We start from the raw sequence: 13548 nt of genomic DNA, 5'->3' as shown, positions 1-13548 counted from the left end.
AAGGAAGCTATGTTGTACATAAACATTTCTTCATTAGCGTTTTCGCGTTACATGTCTGTTTTCGTTTCTACTACCGTTTACTAGCCACTGTTCAAAATCAAGGCCGCCTGGACTGCCCAGGCGCTCGAAATCGAGAATCCACCTCGATTTTCTTCGATTAGTTCGTTTAGGCCTTTTTTTGTCACTAGGCGAGTTTTAGCTGTCTAGGCTATGTCTAGACTGCCTAAGTGACGATGAACTAAAACGTTTTTTTATTGTGAATTTATTTTTTTCTTTATTATAATACACTATTGAGTTGTTTCAATGATATTGTTGTTGGAATGTTGATGTTTGCACATTTGTAACGATATATGTTATAATTATACGTGTTTTTCTTACATTAAATAATTTTATATTATTAGTTTTAACTAGTATAATACATCTTTTAAATAAATTTATATAACAATTTGATGATTACCAAATAAAAAAGTACAAAAATATAAATTCGATTAATTTCCAAGGACCTTATCTGCCCAACTAGCGCCTAACGTTTTTTACAATTTTCTTACCAGCTAATTTTCCTTAGAAATAACGTTGTTTCCTAGTATCCCTATTTGTTTCATTTCACGTTACCGTTTCCGTTTCGTGCAACATTGACAGGAAGACAAACCTTCGAAAAAGCGTGGTGTAGCTTAAATTCTCTTCACACTCCCTTTATTGGGATTATTGGGTTGAATAGGTTGACCCAGATCATGCTTAAGCAAAGCATATCATTCTAATTGATTCAATTAGATATTCACGCCCATAAACACTCTAAATCACTTTTATAACTATTCTCATAAAAATGAAAATATTGAATCAAAGAGCAGTTAAAAATTGAGAATTTAAATTACACTAACAAGTAGTACCCGGAGGCTCCAAGCTCGATCTTTCTCGACGAGTCTTATCAAAGGGTCTACACTTTGGGAAATGGGAATCAGTCAAGCTATCGAAATGGTTCGACTCAGATAAAATGTTGAAATGGCGCGACCTCCTAATGATGAAGGAGTTGGAAGTCGGTTATCGGAGACAGATAAGATTGAGAAAACAATGTTATTGAGAAGGCATACATCCCATTTGGCCAGTGTATGAGCTGAGCCACTCATGAATGGCTTGTTGTTCGGTTCGATAAAAGCTCGACCGTATTTGGCTCAATTTGTAAACGAGTTTGAGCATGATGAAGCTCGCGAACAGGCTCGATTACAGGTTGAACAAGCTCGATATATGTTCATGAACATGCTCGTGAGTATGCTTGGGTCAATTATTTTTTTAATAATAACATTTCTAGAAAGGGTGAAATATAAAACAACGTAGTTTTATAGATTTCAAAACTACGTAATTTTGTGTTAAAAAAATTTTAAATCAATATAATTAATGAACATAATTAATGAGTTGTTTACGAGCAAAGTTCATGAACTAAATTAATGAGCTTCTCGCGAGCAAAACTCGTGAACAACCTCGTAAACAAGCTCGCGAACAGCTTGTGAGCTGCTCACGAACAAAATATTGAGTTTGAGCTCGTCAATTTTCTAACAAACCGAGTCTGAGCAAGCTAAAGCTCAGCTCCGCTCGTTTATAACCCTACCTAAACTACACAAACCAACAATAAGTTCTCCAATTTATGCTAAACTCTTCGATCAATCCCAAACTAACACCTTAAAATAGATTGTCTCTATTTCTTTGTTGTTCTGGCATGAAACACAAATTGACTTCAGCTATATTTAAATTTCATCTTTTACAAACTTCCATTTACTTTTTTTTTTGTAGGCAAAGAAAGAAAAATACAAAAAGCCAAAAAAATTAACCCCGGATTAGCCTGGGAAAGCTAACCCCAACTTGATCAGCAGAAAGCAAAGAATAAAGGAAGTCCGGAGGCGATGAGAAGGTAGAGACACCAAGCATCCTCACCTGGCCCTCAGCAGCAAGGCGGTCAGCAACCCTGTTCTGCTCTCTGAAGACATGCCCAAAAATGATGGAGTCGAAGGAATAACACAACCTTTTGATCCCTTTTAGTAAATTCTGACTGCCCAAACATAAAGACTTATTATTAGAGATAATTTTAATTGCTTCCAGGTTATTGGATTCCACAAGCAGCCTTTTTAAACCCAGGTTCTTAGCGAGCTTAAGCCCAGAGAAAATTCCCCAGAGCTCAGCGGTGAAGGAAGATCCCACTCCTAGGTTCTGAGCAAAGTCAGACACCCAAGCACCTCCAGCGTCTCTCAAGACTCCACCAGTCGCGATCGTTCCATCTGCCAGACATGAGCCATCGGTATTTAACTTCACAGTCCCATCCCCATGTCTGTTCCAACCCAATAATTGAACCACCTTCCTCTGGCAAGTATTAGGTAATCCCTCCTCGTTAAAGTTATTAATAATAGTATTAATTTTTTTAGAAAAAAAGGCAAGTAAATTAGGAAAGATAATTGCTCATTCTCTAAAGATATCTGCATTCCTCCACTGCCACAGCTGGTGACAAACAACAGCAAAGAGAATAGCACCATGCTCAATCTCAGGCAATAATAATCCTTTAATTCCATCAATGAACCAATCCTAACCAGGATAGGCTAAGAATTTAGGAAGCAAATAGCCCGGAAGAACTTCCCTCCACACCTTATTGCTCTTCGCATAATCTCTAAGAGTATGGTAGATAGTTTCAGCCTGACCTTTACATCTACTGCAAGTATCAGCCTCCACTAAATGACGTCTTTTCCTTTCCACGTTTGTGAGCAACCTGTCTTTAGCCCTAAGCCACAGGAAGCTCCTAATGCGATAGGGAACCTTCAGGGCCCAAATGCTCTTCCAAGCAACTGAAGGGGGGTAATCCGAGTTAATATAGAATGCCTCAAATGTAGATTTACAAGAATAGGCCCCGTTATTTGTAAGGGACCAACAGTGACTATCCCTATCGTCTTCCTCAATGCTCACTTTAAAACCCCAGATCTTCAGGAGCGATTCCAGATTAAGGTAAGCCTCAAACATGGACCAAATCCAACCTCCCTCTGAGTTAACCACATCGGCAATACTCCAGTGACGAATCTTCAGAGGCGGAGGAGAAATACACTCCTCTAATAAAGACTTCCCCTCTAGCCAGATATTTTTCCAAAAACTAATAGATCTGCCATTTCCCACTGACCAACCAATCCCAGAGCAGAACTCTGAGAAAACTGCATTAACCCCTTTCCATAAGAAGGAACAACACAGAACCCTTTCTTTTGGCCCCCCAAAAACCTTATCTTTTCTGTACTTACCACACAACAACCGAACCCAAAGAGCCGACGGGGATTGCCATATTCTCCAAAGAAGTTTCATCAATAGAACTTTATTATTATCTTTGGCTTGTCTAATCCCTAAACCTCCCCTATCTTTAGGTTGGCAGACATACTTCCAAGGAACCAGATGAACTCTATTTCCTTCTTTCGAGTTCCCCCAAAGGAAACGACGATTGGTCTTATCAAGGCCATTAAGAATAGGTTCCGGCAGCTTACAAGCTTGCATTAAATGATTTGGAACAGCATAGTTCACAGATTGGATTAAAGTAAGCCGGCCCGCCAGAGACATGGATTTGACCTTCCAATTCGCACACTTCTTATTAGTTTTATCAAAGATCTCTTTAAAAGAAGCCTTTGAAACCCTGTCACTATGGAGAGGAACTCCAAGGTAGTTACCCAAAGCCTTGGTAAGAGGGATACCAGAAATCTTACTCAAATTCTTACAGACCCTTTGGTTCATGTTATTAGAGCACAACATCCTAGACTTTTGAATGTTAAGTTTTTTACCAGAAGCAGAGCAAAAGTTAGTAAGGATATCCATAATCACACCAATTTGCTCCTTACTTCCATCCACAAAGATCATCACATCATCAGTAAAGAACAAATGAGTGATCGGAGGGCAGAATTTATTAATGGAAACCAGATGAAGCCTCCTAGTACTAACAGCATCTTGGATAACCCTTTCTTGTTTTTTTAACATTTATTCAATTCTAATATTTTTTTATCTTATTTAAACCTTTTAAATCATTTCTTGGATGCTAAAGGGATCATCATGTCACAGCACACATCGTAGTCTTAATCTTATACTGCTAATTCCACCCAGTCAGTAGCAGATACATGATTAATCACTTCTGCGTGTAATTTTTTTTTCTACATTGGACTTATTTCAATTTTTTTCCATATATATACGTGTTATAATCTAAGTGCTTCAGAACCAATTTTCAAGTATCAATGTAAAACTTCTTTTAAAAAATTGGATTTAAAAAGGCTTAACATGTTAAAAAAAATTTGAAATTTGGATTTAGGCCAAAAACCCCATCCCAAACACATCAAAGAGGCTTAATCTGAATTCAAGAGAAAAGAAAAAGAAATGGAAACATAGACAAAATGTTAAAAGAATATGAACTTTGTTTTAATTTGTGCTTGATTGGAGAGTTTAGCAAAAGTTAAGGACTTTATTGATGGTTTATGTAATTCGTGCTTGATTGATGATTTATATAATTTGTGTTTGATTGATGATGATTTATTTAATTTGATGGTAAAAAGTATAATTAAGCTCCTGAACTTTACATGTTTTAAGGATCAAACCCATAATTAATTATTTTTCCACATTAAACCATTGATCGTTGATTCTGTTATGGATTCCGTCCTTATTGAACTTTTTCGTCGAGTTTGGGAAAATAGAAGATCGATTTGGCGATTCTAATGCTGAAAATCGCAAAATGGGAGATGAGAAACTCGAGCTTGGAAGAACCTAATGGAAATTGATTTCTGTAATTTCTTTTACTTTTTACTCTTTATCTATCCTAGTTAATAAACTCTTATTTTTATTTATCTACGTCAATAGACCGAATCACCCTAATAATGCGTGCCGTCCAAATTCGATGAAAAAGTTCAATAAGGGCCGAATTCATAATAGAATCAATGATCAATGGCTCAATGTGGAAAAATAATTGATTAGAGGCTTGATCCCGAAGTTCAGAGGCTTAATTATATTTTTTTTTTCTAATTTGATAAAAGTTAATTTGTGTTTGATTGATAATTTATGTAATTTGAGGTATTAATTGATTTTGGATTCATATTTAAGGCCAAATAGCCTTTATGTTTTGTGGGTAAAAAGTTGAGAATAAAAGAGAACCCCAAAAAATAGTCTAATAGTAATAAGTTGTGTGGGTGCTTATTTACCTATCCCACATCCCACATCGCCAAAAAAGAGTCACAGTGATCAATTAGCTGAGTTATAAATAGAAAAACTAAACCCCCTACTAATCAATTTTTAATTATTTGTTTTGATTTTAATTTTAATATTAGGTTTTTAATTATTATTAAGTAACCAATCCCTCAGCCGCCCATCTCCATCTCATTTCTCTCGTCTATCCCTCAGCCCTCTCTCGCTCTCACTGTATCTCGGAGATCCAGCCGGCTCTCATCGTTATGCCTTCTTTTAATTTTTAATTTTTAATTTTAATTTTAATTGTTTATTTTAATATGGGTTAAGGTGTAAAAATACCCCTAACGAGCAATTTTACCCCTAACGTTTAAAATGGTGCAATTTTACCCCTAACGTTTGTAACCAAGAGCAATTTTACCCCCAACGTTGATAATTTGGGTCAATTTCAGAAATTATTATAAAACACATACATTTTTGTTCTTTATTTCGACCAACAATTGCATATCAATCATTATATAAAAAAAGATTTCATGTTTTTTGTAATTTAATAATAGAATTGGAGATTAATATTTATAAATTCGGTGAATTTTTTGATTTTTTTTTTGTCTTATTCGTACAAAAGATATTATATTTTTTTCACATCCCAACATAAGTTTGTGATTTGTTACTGATAACATGACATGCGTGTGAAGTGTAGATGACAAGATTCATGGCTGAGAGGACAGTTTGATGAATTATTTATCAAATTGACCTAATTTATCAACGTTAGGGGTAAAATTGCTCTTGGTTACAAACATTAGGGGTAAAATTGCACCATTTTAGACGTTAGGGGTAAAATTGCTCCTAACCCAAAACGTTAGGGGTATTTTTGCACCTTAACCCTTTTAATATTAGGTTTTCAATTATTAAGTAAACGTACGACTAATCACAAATCAGGCCATCTCCGGCCGCCCTTCTCCGTCTAATCTCTCTCGTTCAATCCATCAGCCATCTCCGGCTGTATCACTCTTGTTTCGGGGTTCGGAATCAGGTAAAATCGCATTCGATATGCCAAACAAAATCGCATTTGAGTTCGAAATCAGTCAAGATCGCATTCGGGGTATGCCAAGCTTTGTTTTTCGCCCTTCATCGGTACCATTCTGCCTTTTCGTTCTTTTTACTGTTTGGTGCTTTCGTTATTGCTTTCTAATTTTCGGAAATCGTTGCAGTTCTTTGGCCGTTATACTACTATCACCAGAGGCATCCGGTAAACTATCTTCTCCTTGGGGTCTTTACCATCTGTCTCGCGTTTGCCGTTGGTTTAACTTGTGCATTTACCGGTGGTATGATTACTTTCCTCTCTGTTCATTAATTATTGATTAATTCCAAATTACAATGTTACTATACTGTAGTTATGCCATAAGCCAGAGGAATATGAATTATAATACCAGAATTAATTTTTCCTTCTTTTGGTTTATTGGTTCTGAATTTGATAATGTAGCTATGCCATAAGCCAGAGGAATATGAATTATAATACCAGACTTAATTTTTCCTTCTTTTGGTTTATTGCTACTTGAAATTAGGTCATGACTCATAACATGCTTGCAGACCCTTTAGAGGATGTTCACAGCATTGAATTAGGTTATGTTAAATGATTATGTTATGTTTGTTATGCTGATTGGTTACCATTCCTTACAAAGCTGATGTTTAGATGTAGTGTCAGACATCTGTTTAAAACAGGACAATTTTTAAGCTGTGACAGTATACTTGTTAAGAAGAAATCTTGTGTTGATAAGGTCACACGACTTTTTACATGCCATTTGACTTCATTTTGTTTAGACCTAATTTGTGTCATGAATTTATTGCCCTTGGACTATAAGTCTAGTGAGGCAATGTAACTGGTCAACGGCCATAGTGTTTATGTTATACTGGAAGCTAAAGATTGTAAGTCTGTGCTAGATTTTTACAGAACTTAGTATACAGTAATGCTTATTTTCATCCAAATTCTGTTTGATTCTCTTGATTCATTTTACCAACGTCAACTTGTCAAGTCTCTTAAGTGACTTGTAATAGAGAATGTCAAATTCATATATACTTTAATATCATAACTATATATTAGCTATTAGCAGTTGGTAGGTCATTGAAATTCTCAAGGAATTATTTGGGTGTGACAGGTTTTATCTATCATTTAATCCCTTTTCTTTATTTTTTGGATTCGAATGTGAAGTTGATGTAGGTTGCTTTATTGCATTTGGCAACATTGGTATAGGGGTCTGGAATGTATATTACCATAAATTACTGAAATACTGAGAATTGGTATATTGAGGAACTTTCTTAACCTTGATGTCTAATGAAATTGATAATCCCAATTACAGTCCTAATTAAATTTATAAACTGGTTATTGTCATTAGGTGGTAAATGATGCAATAGAGGCGTTAAATTTCTAGGATAAACACATAGCAGCAACTTTGAATTCTGTCAATTAAAGAGTTATGATTAGCACAAATATTTATGATATTTTACATGATTAGTACGGTGATCCATGTGGCTGGTTTGCTTTTGTAGAATACATGGCTTTGCCTTAAACATCAATGTTCATTGTAAGAGTCAAGAGAAAGTTTTCAGTTGCATGATAATTACAATTAATCAATTGATCTATTGTACAATGCTCTGCTACTATAATTCTTGTTAAAACCGCAAAAAAGTTACATGCTATGTTTGGCTTCAGACTTTCCATTTTATGTCATTTCTATGTTTTCATCCGAGTTTTAAATTATTAAATTGGTCAATTTCTGGAGAATTTCTCTTGAATGGAATTTTAATTTTTGGGTTTAGGAATTAAGTTGTGTAGATTATAGTGGCATAGCATGGTAAACAAATAAGAACATAGAGGACTTCCAGCTATCTGGTTTTTATGTACCTTTCCCTGGGGAAAAATCAGGTCCTTTTTCCACTTGAGAATTTAGGGAACAATGATATTTTCACATGACATCTGAATTTAAGAACAAAAGGAACTGATAAACCTTACTATTTTTTCTTAATCACCAATTTTAAATCCTTTTCGCAGCATAATTAGTCTGGTTCTAGAGAGAACTTGGTGAGTAATTGAGGGAAGTGAAATGGTTGAAGCTGAAAAGGCAATTGGTTTGCCTCCTCACCCACCTTTAACCATTGATGGAAAAAGGAACAGCAAATACTTAGTGAATTGGGCATTGGACATGTTCATCCCAGAGGAAAATGTTGCATTCAAATTGTTACATGTCCGCCCTATGATTCTGTTCCCACGCCGAGTAAGCTTTCTTTCCTGCCTTAGTCATTCCATTCTGATATGGACGCTCTTATTGGAAGATATTCCCAAAGAAAGAAGAAATTATCAGCCTAATTACTTTCCTATTAAATACTCTCCTATTACTTTCCTACTAAATACTTTCCTATTCTAGAATTTAAATTTATTTCCTTTTGTTATTTCAAACATTATTTTACTTCCTTTAATTATTAGTCTTGATTCCTATAAATTAGGGGGTGATATAATTATCCCTATAATTTAGGATCTAGAATTCTCTTGTATCTGCAGCCTATAAATAAAGGCTTTTCTATTCAATAATACATCAACTTTTATTCTCTCAAAATTCAGAATTAGAAAGTGGCTCTGTCAAGGACGAGTCTGCTTTTTTTGTCAATTCAATATAGATTCAAAGAAGAGTTCTATTGTGTCTAGACCTGTGACTAGATCCTACGCTAAGGTTCATAACAACTTGGTATCAGAGCTTGGTGTCATGGGTGACACACAAAATTTGGCGTCGAAGCTGGATGCTTTTATGGAACAAATGTCTCATCAAAGTGCATTGGAGAAACAAATTGCAAAATTATCCGTTTCAATTCGGGAAAAAGAGAAGGGATCTAGCGGCAATAATATAGAGGGACAAAACAATGGAATTCCTGGCAGCAACAGAACCTCGAGTTTAGGTTGCAGACCTGAACCACCGATGGGAAGATCTATGGAACCTCCTTATTCCAAGATGGAATTTTTGACCTATGACGGCACTAATGACCTTAGGCCAGCTATGAGTAATAATCCCTTGGGAGAATTAGCCAAACTCAAGCAATCTGGTTCAGTCGAAGAGTATCAACAACAATTCCAATCATTATTGGCTCAGACTTCAGGACTTCTTCCTTGCCAACAGGTGGATCTTTTTACCGCTGGGTTGAAAGAAGAACTCCGGATTGATGTTGAGTTGCAACAGCCAGGTAACCTCGGAATTGCTATGCATATGGCTCGGACATTAGAACATAAACAAAGAATCTCACAATCAACTTTAGACTCGCGATCCAACACAAACTGGTCCATCCCCAAATCTAACAGAAGCAAAACTGTTATCTCCACTAGCAAGAACATGGTTGCAAAAGGTGGGGGAAAAATTGTCAAATCAATAGGAGGTGGCAGTAAATTGCACTCTTCCATGCCATTTTTCAAGAAGCTGACACGAGCAGAAATGTCTGAAAGGAGGGCCAAAGGACTATGCTATAATTGTGATGACTGTTATACATAGGGACATAAATGCAAGCGGTTATTTTGGATTGAGGTAGTAGATTCATATAATGAAGAGGAAGAGACGACAGAAATTCTTGAGCTTTCTCTAAATGCCATTAGCGGAACCTGCAATTCTCCTACCATGCAGATACTAGCAAAAATATCAGGTGTTAGTGTTTCAGTCTTAGTTGATTTGGGCAGCACAAACAACTTTCTTCGTGAGGGCTTCCTTTCAAATGTAGGACTAAAGATTTGGAACCGACCAGGGCTGCAAGTCTCAGTGGCAAATGGAGAACGTGTTTCAAGCCTGGGAATATGCAAGTTAGTATCTCTTCAGGTTGCAGACGATATTTTCCAGGCTGATTTTTATGCTATACCATCGGAGGGATTCGACGTGGTTTTGGGAGTCAAATGGTTTTGTACCCTTGGACCTATTCTGTGCGACTTTAGCTCCTTGACTATGAAATTTAACCTTAACGGAAAGAAGATTTTATGGCGAGGACAACCTCCTATGGCAAAACCCCGACTCAGTTTAATGCAGACGCAAAATTCAGCCACGACTCATAAATGGCAAAACTTGCAACCTGCAGTACTACTTCAACCTCTTGCTGTCCCGCAACAAATTTGGGTGGATATCTCTATAGACTGTATGGAGGGCTTACCTAAAGATCGAGGGAAGTCAGTGCTACTGGTGGTGGTAGATCGGTTACGAAGTATGCTCATTTTATACCCTTGGCCCATCCATTTACTGCTATCTACGTGGCTGGTATATTCTTTGCTGAGCCATTAGAACACTTTCAAGAAGCTTATCCAGGGTTTGAGCTTGAGGACAAGCTCAAAATCAAGTTAGGGAGTAATGATACGGACGCTCTTATTGGAAGATATTCCCAAAGAAAGAAGAAATTATCAGCCTAATTACTTTCCTATTAAATACTCTCCTATTACTTTCCTACTAAATACTTTCCTATTCTAGAATTTAAATTTATTTCCTTTTGTTATTTCAGACATTATTTTACTTCCTTTAATTATTAGTCTTGATTCCTATAAATTAGGGGGTGATATAATTATCCCTATAATTTAGGATCTAGAATTCTCTTGTATCTGCAGCCTATAAATAAAGGCTTTTCTATTCAATAATACATCAACTTTTATTCTCTCAAAATTCAGAATTAGAAAGGGGCTCTGTCAAGGACGAGTCTGCTTTTTTTGTCAATTCAATATAGATTCAAAGAAGAGTTCTATTGTGTCTAGACCTGTGACTAGATCCTACGCTAAGGTTCATAACACATTCCATTCCTATCGCACGAGTGCGAGATGATATAGCTGCAGCATATAGGAAGGAAATAGAGTGGCAGACAAGTCTAATGCTTCTACCTTTCAGCAACTTTTGCACTCGGAGAAAGGTTCCTCTCTCTCTCTATTACAGTTGAATTTTTGAAATAGAATCTTAAGAAGTACAACTTAAAGCGCGCTCTTTGAATATATGTGCAAGTAGATGTCGTCACAATTGAATAAGATGATGTGGCTAATGGGATAAAAGAGGAAGTTAATAAGAGCAATATCAAAAAGCTTGTTATTGGTGTTGCTCCTCGTGGGTTGTTTACAAGGTATTTACTGCTTAAAATGTGATTATATAGCTATAAACCCCTTACTTGTGTAGAAACTGAATGCTGGAATAGTTGTTTTATCTATCCTTGTTATATGAATATGTCTAGGATCTAAATTTGTGGCATGATTTCTCAAAAAATAGACGCAACAGAACTAATGTGTAACTGCAATACAAATAGGATGGAGGTTTCGTTATTTTTGCAAATGATCATGCAAATGCACTAGAAATGTTTGGTTTTAGGTCGGAATTTGAACCATAATTTCATTTAGGAATGATCAATATGGAAAAGTGTTACCTTTAATGTTTTCACTTTCAATGAAAGAGGTGAATCTCTATGATGACAAGACAATGAAACATTAGGAGTCTTTGCAATTGTTAAAAAGATACATGTTGTCTTTGCAAGTATTAAAAGGCTCAAACACAAATGACAATAGAGTAGAAAAATATTGTGATATTGATAGATCTTCACTAGTAGCAATTTGCAATACTTCAATTGACTGAAGAGGCAGAGCCCAAACTCTCTCAAGAGCAACAACAGCAACAAAGTCTTAGTCCCGAAATGATTCGGTGTCGACTAACATGAACCGTTAATACTCTCTTTCTCCTCTCAACCAATGTTATCAGAACCAGACCTTACATCAAACCGGATTCATAGTTGGGTGAGAGGTCACTTGGTTGGACCGGATGACTCTGGTTGGTCAGATTGGATGACGTAGAAATACCCTTCTTTATTTACTATACTGCCCCTACGGCCCTAGTCTACTCCCAACTAGGCGAAACAAACTATCACACCTCCCTTCTTTTTACAATGTTCATGCTTGTTATGCATGTCCATTCCCTACTTGATTCTCTTTCACTGGTATTACTTTTACTATCTTTTCTATTCTTTTCAAGTACTTAGATAACTATTCTAACAAATATCTTGGTCTTGAAAACAATGAGGCTGATATCGAGTCTTGAATTGATTTTGCACCTGCACTTTTAGCTAGTAGTGTAGCCATGATGCATAGATATTTAGTCTACATATATTCTTAGTTGTTCATAATAAATTTAGTATTTACGGATTTAATGTTTATGAAGGAATGTATGCCTTTTCTTTTTCATTATTGTCATTTCGTCCGATACTTAAATTTCTTTATTCTCGTTGCATTTTGTCGGCTTTCTGTTGTTTATTAAGTCTTTATGTTTTGGATAAACGATTTATTGTGGCACTCATCTTTGTTGTTGTGATGAAACTTTCATGTTCTGTAACTGTAGGTATATGATGTGACATCTTATGTAAAAGAACACTTGGGTGGCGACGCTATTCTAGGTCATGCTAGGTCTTTCTGGTGATGATTCAACTGAAGGTTTTCTGGGTATGAATCTTTTAGCTAATTGGCGATTCAGTGTTTAAGTAAGTAACTAATTAGCATTTTAAATTGTTTTGGGCAGCAAACAACCGAAGTTGCAGAGTGATGATATTGTTGAGCCATTGATGAAGTTGTTCTGTGAACAAACAATCTGAGGTTGATTTCTAATGACATTTTTAAACATGTCAAATTTTTATTACTGTAATGATCACTTGTTGATTATGTTTATTTCAAATTTTGTTAATTTGAGTTCTAATTTTTTACTATATGAGTATCACGATCGTGATGACGACATGGTGCCACTGATGATGAACAAACAATCTGAGGTTGATTTCTGATGAATTTTTGAACATGTCAAATTTTTATTACTGTAATTATCATTTGTTGATTATGTTTATTTCAAATTTTGTTAATTTGAGTGCTAATTTTTTACTATATTAGTATTAAGATCAAGATGACTAAGATTAAGATGATGATATAGTTGTTGATTGTACTTTTTATATAGTGTTCTATATTTGTAAATTGCATTGATATTTTTTTTTTGAATGAGTGTATGATTATTACTTGTTTTCTATTTCAAATTGAGATTATAATCTCAAAAGAATTAATTTTTTTAATATTATTGATTAGAAATTTAGTTTCATCTTTAAAATAAATATAAATAATGCGATAGAAAAGTAATATTTCCACTATTAGTGTTCAAAGTCTTAGATATTACATCTTTATTTTGGAAGGAAATGGACAATTAGAAATGGATAGGTGGCCCAAATTAGGTATTACAGTGTAAACAGATGGCAATAATCAATAGTCATAAAGATTAATTTTTCAGGTTTATTTTAGAAGGAATAGCATATTTGAGAACGGTGAGGAAGTATAAGTTAAATATTACAACTTAAATA

At 35.4% G+C, this 13548-nt stretch overlaps 1 long non-coding RNA gene across 1 annotated transcript; it reads left to right on the top strand.

The window, feature by feature from the left end:
• The first annotated feature begins 5326 nt into the window (after positions 1 to 5326).
• Positions 5327 to 13125, top strand: LOC136224380 (uncharacterized). The gene is made up of 4 exons (XR_010686398.1): positions 5327 to 6309; positions 6387 to 6500; positions 12555 to 12655; positions 12732 to 13125. It is a non-coding gene; the product is annotated as an uncharacterized lncRNA (long non-coding RNA).
• The last annotated feature ends 423 nt before the right edge of the window (positions 13126 to 13548 follow it).

Source organism: Euphorbia lathyris, chromosome 3 (genome assembly GCF_963576675.1).
Source record: "Euphorbia lathyris chromosome 3, ddEupLath1.1, whole genome shotgun sequence".
Classification (NCBI taxonomy): domain Eukaryota; kingdom Viridiplantae; phylum Streptophyta; class Magnoliopsida; order Malpighiales; family Euphorbiaceae; genus Euphorbia; species Euphorbia lathyris.
Note: the sequence above shows the minus strand (reverse complement) of the source record. Positions and strands in the feature narration are given on the sequence as shown.